Consider the following 8,625-nt stretch of genomic DNA (forward strand, 5'->3'; position numbering starts at 1 on the left):
CTGTAGGGAATTATAACCTTTATTGTGCTGCTGCTGCTGCTGCTGCTGCTAAGTCCCTTCAGTCGTGTCTGACTCTGTGCGACCCCATAGATGGCAGCCCACCAGGCTTCCCGTCCCTGGGATTCTCCAGGCAAGAACACTGAAGTGGGTTGCCATTTCCTTCTCCAATGCATGAAAGTGAAAAGTGAAAGTAAAGTCGCTGAGCCGTGTCTGACTCTAGCGACCCCATGGACTGCAGCCTACCAGGCTCCTCCGCCCATGGGATTTTCCAGGCAAAAGTACTGGAGTGGGGTACCATTGCCTTCTCCGAACCTTTATTGTATTGGACACTAAACATGTCTGCACTTTGATTTTGAGGGTGATACTATTTCTGTCTGCCAAAGAAATGCTCTGTGTGAATGTCATTGGAAAGAGCCATCAGTGCCTCACTCACAAAGCATGCAGAAACATGAGAGATTTGTGGAGTATTGACTCCCCCAAATTTTCATCCCTCATTTCTACATTGTCTTGAATTCCGAAGAACTTTCAAGTAAATATGATGCCAATCTGATTAATCTGATCTAGAGAGGTTAGTAAAAAAAAAAAATCAATTCAACTGTTTTATACAATATTTTATAAAGACTCAATAAAATTCCAAGGAGCCTAATGAAATCAACCTGAGCTGTTTGACTAAAATATGCTGTCCAAGGTAGCAGACACTGCTGAACAAGTCAGGTTTTAACTCAGAAAGCCTTGTGTCTTACTCTGTAAGTTTTAGCACTGACCTTTCCACTTGGCTTGAGGCATTAGTCCAGGCACAGCAGATGCATTAGTGATTGTACAGATTCTGCCTTGGTCTGTAAGGAACAAGATTCAAGCAATCATCCATAACTACTATGACCAGTGAGTCCAGGCTAAATGCCTTCCAGGACCATTGTAATGTAATTGATCACTTCAGTTAAAGTCAGGGATAAATTTTATACCATGATTTCTAATTTGTTGACACATTGTACAGATAAATGCCTCCAAGGAGCATATAAATAATGAATCAGTTAGTCCTCTGGGAAGCAGCTCCAAGCAACCAAGAGTTGCCTCATTTTGAAAAGATATCCACAGTTAAATGTAAGCTGCATGACCTACTGTTAGTGTTTCATAAAATAACTGAAGGTTTCATATGTCTACTCCTAACTATGTCTCTCTGATTTGGGGAAAAGGGTGAATTATTGCACTGTTTCCATATAAGAAGCACAAAGCCAGAGGCAGATTAATGTGCCTAAAAAGAAATTATTTGCAAAAATGTGGGGTCCTGCAAGATTGAGAATGCCTGCAATGTAATCTTCCTAAAAACTAATAAACTTTGTTTCCAAGTTCAATTTGAATAATTGATATAATTCTTGTTTCAAAAGGAATTGCAACAAAATGGCATCTGCCCCACAGAATAAGTGAGTGAAAGTTCTAGCATGCAGGTGAGCAAAACATCCAAAGACCTCTAGAAGTGTTTTGTGTTGGAGATGGAGTTGCTGGGTTACTTTCCTCTGTTCCAATATATGTATGAGTGAAAATTAAGAAAATTTCAGTAAAATCTTGGTTGGTATTTTCTGTCTGTGACTAGTAGTAAGTTTTTACTATGGATATTAATAAAAACCTTTTATTTAAAATTTTTCACACTGCACTTTACCACTAAAAGTATTTGCAACAGTTCAAGAGAGTCACATGGGAAGTGTCTCTTGTGAAGAAGGTTCTAGGAGTGACTCTAAAAAACAAACTTACCATACCTCCCTCCCAGTGTCTGGAGTGTTACCTTCTCAGATGATGAGATTATTACTGTTCTCCATTACAACACGTGTGTCTTACTGTATTAGTTATGTATGTTTAGTTACTCAGTTGTATCTGACCCTTTGTGACTCCATGGACTGTAACCCACCAGGGTCCTTTCTCCATGTGGATTCTCCAGGCAAGAATACTGGAGCGGGTTGTCATGCCCTACTCCAGGGGATCTTCCCAATCCAGTGATTAAACACAAGTCTCCTGCACTGCAGGAGGATTATTTACCATCTTAGCCACCAGGGAAGCCCTATTTTCCAATTACACTCAATACACAATCAAACTGAAATACAAGGAGAAAAAAATGAAAAATGTATAAAAGAGCATCCAAGATTTGGGGCAATATCAAACTAATGTTTGCATGACTGACATTTTGGAAAAAGGAGAGAGAAAAAGGACAGAATAAATACTCAAGAAATAATGGCAAGGACATCCCTAATGTTAATGAACTGACATCAAGCACAGAACTAAGAACCTCAGAGAAAACCAATAAGATAAATAGGGGAAAATAATGAAATAACAATAAAAAGTACATACAAAAGGATATGCTTCAAACTACTGAAAACTAAACACTTAATAGAGAAACATAACTAGAGAAAAAAATAGAGATTGCCTGAATAGAAATGAGGAAAATAAAGAAGCCATTTGTTGAAATTATGTGAGAAGACAAGAAAATGTATATTTAAAATGTGAAAAGAAAAATTTCAACCCATAATTTTATACCCAGCTTTCAGAAAAATGATAATGACATCTTCAAAAATTGTGGAGTAAGGGCTAGTGAATTTGTTGTTTCTAAGAGTAATGAATAAATTAACAAAACATATCAGATTCTTTTTTTTCAGAGTTCTGTATATCCGAAGGTCTGTGGCCACCTAAGGAATATTTATTTTAAAAAAATGAATGATCTCAGTAAGAACAGAAAATTGTGTGGGAATTTTATTTGGCCCTGTGCCATCCTTGTTCCCCTGCATCTACTTGATAGTCACTATTTTACCTATCTTATGGATCTATTGAAGACTCTCACTTGCAGAGGTTGTATATATTTGACCTGAATTCACTCATTGAATTCTCTCAGAATCCATTCAGTGTAGCCCTTTCTCAGAGTGTTTGTGAGAATTTGCAGAAACTGCTCAACATCTCAGCTGCCTAACATTGTGAGGCTGCGATAACATTGTGATGCTGCTGCTGCTGCTGCTAAGTCACTTCAGTCGTGTCCGACTCTGTGCGACCGCATAGACAGCAGCCCACTAGCCTCCTCTGTCCCTGGGATTCTTAAATATGTGCAAAAAACGTAAAAAGAAATATGTCCAAAACACTTAAGAAATCTAGTAAATGGTTTTCATAGAGAACTTTGAGGAGCTTTGATGTTCCCTTGAGAATTTAGAAGACTGCACTCATGCACAGAATGATAGGCATACTCAAAGAGTTTTTGCATGCTCAAGTGTGGCTAATCTTAAGGTCGGCACAAACAAAAAGTGAAGAATAATAGATGTTGTAAACTATTTTCTTGAAAATATACACCAGAACACATACAGAACACCTCAGCAAAGCCTGGAGGAGATCTCAAAAGAAGGCATTTAAAGAAGTCTCTGTTCAATCATCAGCTGACCTCTACGTTATCTCAGCAGAGATTTCAGAAAGTACATACACATGACAGTGAAGACAGAATTTACAGAATTAGTTTAGAAAAGTTATTAAGCAAACAAAGAACAACTGTACTAACTAGTAACAACAATGAACTATGGGGAGGGAAAGAATCTAATTAACACAGTTGCCACATTACTTGATTTGAAACATATATCATCAACAAAAATATTTAAAGACAAACAAAAAGTAGAAAATATGGCCAATACATGAGAACATAAGCAATTGAAAGAAACAGCCCATGAGGAAACACAGACACTGGATTAAGAGACAAAGATTTTAGATCAGCTTTTTAAAATATCTTCAGAAACTAAAACAAACAAACAAATGATGTCCAGATAATTATACAATGTATGGAAAACAGAAATGACCATCAAACAGACTGTCAATAAAGATATAGGAGAAGAATAGTATGATAACTGAAAGGAAAATTCACTGAAAGGCCTCAAGCCAGAGACAGAAAGAATCAGCATACTTGGAGCCCAGAAAATTGATATTTTCTGGAGTAATAGTAAGAAAAATTAATGAAAAAAAAAAAAGAGTGCATCTTCAGGATAAATCATATGTCAGGTTCTAAAATGAGCCTAAAAAAAGTTAAAAGTACTCATCATCAAAATTTGTTCTTCGACTTCAGTGGAAGGCAATTCCATAACAATACAAAAAGAAATTTGGGGGATTCAGAAGGAACAAACAACAGGAGGAAATATGTGCAAATTAAACAGCATTCCTAACATGACCTGAAGATTAAAACAAGAAATCATAAGCAAAATTTTAAAAATAGCTTGAGATGAATGAATATAAAAACATAGCACACTCACACTTTTGTAATGTAGCTAAAATGGTGTTTAAAAGAAAATTAATAAACAATGCTATATTAAAAATGAATATTTCAAATTACTAAACTACAGTAGAAGAGTAAACTAAGCTCAAAGCAAGCAGAAAGAAAAGAACAAAATTAGAGCAGATAAATAAAATAAGCAGTAGAAAAATAGAGAAAATTATTGAAATCAGTCTGTTGTTTTATAAGATCCACAAAATTAAAGAAAAAAAATTTTTTTCTAGATTTTACAAGAAAACCAAATTACTAAAATAAGGAATATAAAAGGGGCTATTAATTCTGATCTTACAGACATTTTAAAAAAATAATTATAAGAAAATTTTATGAACAATTGTACGTCAATAAATTAGATAACCTAGATGAAATGGACAAATGCCTAGAAAGATGCAGGCTACAGAAAGGATTCAAGGAGAAATAGAAATCTGAATGGATTTATAACAAGTAAGGTAATTGAGTTATTGGTCAAAAAACTTCAAAATACAATTCCTGATCATAATAATTCATTTTTTAATTCTAAGAAACATTTAAAGATTCAACACCAATACACAGATTCTTTCAAAAGGTAAAAGAGGGAGAAATATTTCCAAACTCATTCCAGAATTATGCTGATATTAAAACCAGGTTTAGTATCACAAGAAGTGAAAAACGCAAAATAATATTCCTTTTGAATATAGACACAAAATTTCCCTAAAAATACCACCAGACTTTGTTCAGCAATATGACCTGTGTAGATTTAGCTCAAGATGACAAAGTTGGTTTAACATATCAAAATTAATTAATGTAATATCCCACAGTGATAAAAAAATAACAAAACTTTATTATTATTTCAATGGCACAGTGAAAAAAAATTTTTTTGTACAAAATAAGCACATTTTTTAATGATGAAAACACTCAACAAACTAAAAATAGAAGAGAACTTGCTGAAGCAGATAAAAGACTTATACTTGAAAAACCCAAAGCTAACTTCAAACTGAATGGGTAAAGAAGAAAGATTTCATCCAACAGCATAACCAACAAAAGAAAGTCCACACTACCATTTTATTGAACATTAAAATGAAGGATATAGTCATTGTATGCTTTACTGCGGGCAATAAAAATTTTAAGAGTATCTAGATTAAAAAAAAAAGAAATTAAACTATCTCTATATATATATTACATGACATTTTATTTAGAGAAACAAGGAATAAACAAAATTGTATCAGATCTAATCAATAAGTTTATCAAATTGGTACGACATAAGCTCTTTATTTAAAAAATCATGTTTTAACAATTTAGCAATGAACAATTCCAAAATTAACAGTTTCATTTCCAATAAGATCACAAAGAATAGATACTTAAGAATACATGTAATAAGAAATGCAAGACTTGTACACTGTAAACTATAAAACATTGTTAAGTGAAGCTAAATAAGATGTAAACAAAACATCTCACCTGGAAGACCAATATTATTATTGTTATGACTCTCCAAATTGTTTATATTAAATTCATGAAATTACTAAAAAATTTTTTTAAATATCTTGATTGCATCTCATCTACATTAATAGTCTAATAATAACATAGTTAAGGGAAGTTAGCAATATGCACATCTCCCCAATAAATCAAATAGTGGGAACATTAATAGTTGTGAATTTATAAACTGTATTGGCCAAAACACTTTCCTTATATTTATGTTCTGAAAGAAAAGTTTTCTATAACTGAATTACAAAGAAAAAGTCTACAAGCCAAAATGAATATCATATTCCTGTAATAGATGGCAGTATGAAAGTATGAATTGTTCTCTAGAAATATGTAAGCATTTTGTTCCTGCTGAATAATTGGATTATTCTCCATTGTTTCCCTTCTAATTCATCAAGATACAAAGATGTCACAAATATGCTGATATCATTAGGGGTTACTTTAAACACATATTTTTTTTTAACACATATTTTTATAAAATTAATTTAAAAAATTTTTTATAAATTTGGGCCTGATAAGGGGTCTGGTTATTAATTAAAATCTCTATATCAGTTTTGAATATTTTGAACAACTTAGATATGATCCTGTCAAGATGAATACTGGAAGTAAGTTTTTATTTTTATAAGAATTACATAAGATTAGAGGCCTTTTCCCTAATTGCATAGAAGAAAAAAAAAATGTTAACTTTTCCTATTTAGGCAACACAAATAGGACTCTCTGAATCTGACAAACCTTTAAAACATGAGAAAAGGACAACTATTGTATTCAAAATTTATTTTGATTAAGCTGTTTCAAAACAGAAGGAATAACACCAGAAGCAGCTTCAGAATGTGTTATTTAAGTGGGGCTTAGGACAGAAATCTGGCTGGAATGAGATGGTAGGGTACTACTATTGAAGGTAACTTCTGAATAGCAAACACAGTGTATTTCAATATTGTATTTATGTGGGAAGACCTAGAAGAGCTGATGAAGATGGAAAAAGCTATCAATACACTAAATATCTTATCACTGCCAGGTAACAGTGTTCTGTATAAATAGTCCTGTGGAAATAGAACTTCTCTTTAGAGACTCATGAATGTTCTCTAGGAGCTGGTTTGCAATGCAGAGAATAGACTGTTTTCATTAAGAACTCATCTGCTGTGCTGGGATGTACCAAGTTAACTAGTCTCAGTTTTATTCAGATATCAAAGTTTTATTTCTATGTCTTGGAATTTGTATCCTGACTCTAGTATTAATGGAGGAAATAATCACAATGGTAAAAAAAAATATCCCTATACTGGGAAAAATAAATATGCATTCTCCTAGAACTGAGTTCAGAGAAGGCAATGGCAACGCACTCCAGTACTCTTGCCTGGAAAATCCCATGGATGGAGGACCCTGGTGGGCTGCAGTCCATCGGGTCGTGAAGAGTCGGACACGACTGAGCAACTTCACTTTCATTTTTCACTTTCATGTATTGGAGAAGGAAATGGCAACCCACTCCAGTGTTCTTGCCTGGAGAATCCCAGGGACGGGGGAGCCTGGTGGGCTGCCATCTATGGGGTCGCACAGAGTCGGACACGACTGAAACGACTTAGCAGCAGCAGCAGCAGAACTGAGTTACTCCTCATAGGACATGTTTTTCCTATATCATAACAATTATCATGGAAAATATCTTTTTTTTTTTTGGAAGCTATCAATATTTGAGAAAAAACTGGATGGCAGTTTTTAGATGAACTCTACCTGTTTAGCTTAGCTTATCTATAGGGAACTCAACAAAATAAACACATGCAGTATTATGAGTAAACTGTGGAGTGAATTTTCTTTAAATATTATTTTTAATTATAACAGGCCTTGTGAACTTAATACTAGAGGCAGCTGAAAAGTGGTATAATTGTTAGGTATAGCAATGTGAGTCTCAAGTATAAGTGACTGGCTACAGGTTTAATGATCTAAAAAGGCCACATATATAAACCAAATGTTTAATTTCAAACACTGAACATCAAAGCATTTTCTTTTTCTTCTGACAGTTAAACTACTTTTAACATAGTCTGGAAATTGGTTTACAGACTTTTCTTATGGCCAAAGACGTGAGAACAGAGATTCTGGCCATGTGGCTGCCTCGAGCTATAGGCCTTGGCCTGCCATAGATGATTAAAAAGGTTCTGTGGCGAAAGAGTCAAGACTTTTTTGGGCTATGATTTTAAATGAGTGTAGTTTGGAACAATTTAAATGGGGAGAGAACTACATTCTTGAAAACCTTGACTCTTTTTTACTTTTTCCTTCTTTCCAGCTGGCTGGAGCCTCTACTTTGTCCAAATCAGGTGTTTGTCCAGTTGGAAGCCAAATGTTTTTAGAATTAAATGGAAATAACACTTGTTATTTCATATTTTTAAATGTCAAGTCTCTGCATAAAGGCAAGGGCAATTGAAGCAAAAAAAAAAAAAAAATACATAACTTGGCTTGAAGTTGATAGGAGGAGTTAAAGGAACAGATATATTGTTGTAAATCATATGGCAGAAGTGCCACCCCTACCCAAGTCACATGTGGTTTTCTTTAAAATAAAGGACCTTCCTATTATGTAGAGAGTATTTCCATGCAGCTATTCATATACATTTACTGCTCAACTACTTGCAGAAATGAGGGTCTTTGAAGGCTTAAGTATATTCATACATTCATAAAAATGACATACTCATTAGCAGTTATTGAACCAAAGGTAACTCTGCATTAAAAAAAAAAAAAAGAACCTCATGAATAGAAACTGAAGTGTTTGTATTGTTTTTGAATCTAATCTTTATTGACTGTGTATTATATGCTGAGCACCAAAGAATTTATGCTTTTGAATTGTGGTGTTGGAGAAGACTCTTGAGAGTCCCTTGGACAGCAAGGAAATCCAACCAGTCCAT

The sequence above is a fragment of the Bos grunniens genome, chromosome 9 (genome assembly GCF_055505025.1).
Source record: "Bos grunniens cultivar Pamir isolate PY7600 chromosome 9, Bosgru_T2T1.0, whole genome shotgun sequence".
In the NCBI taxonomy this organism is placed as follows: domain Eukaryota; kingdom Metazoa; phylum Chordata; class Mammalia; order Artiodactyla; family Bovidae; genus Bos; species Bos grunniens.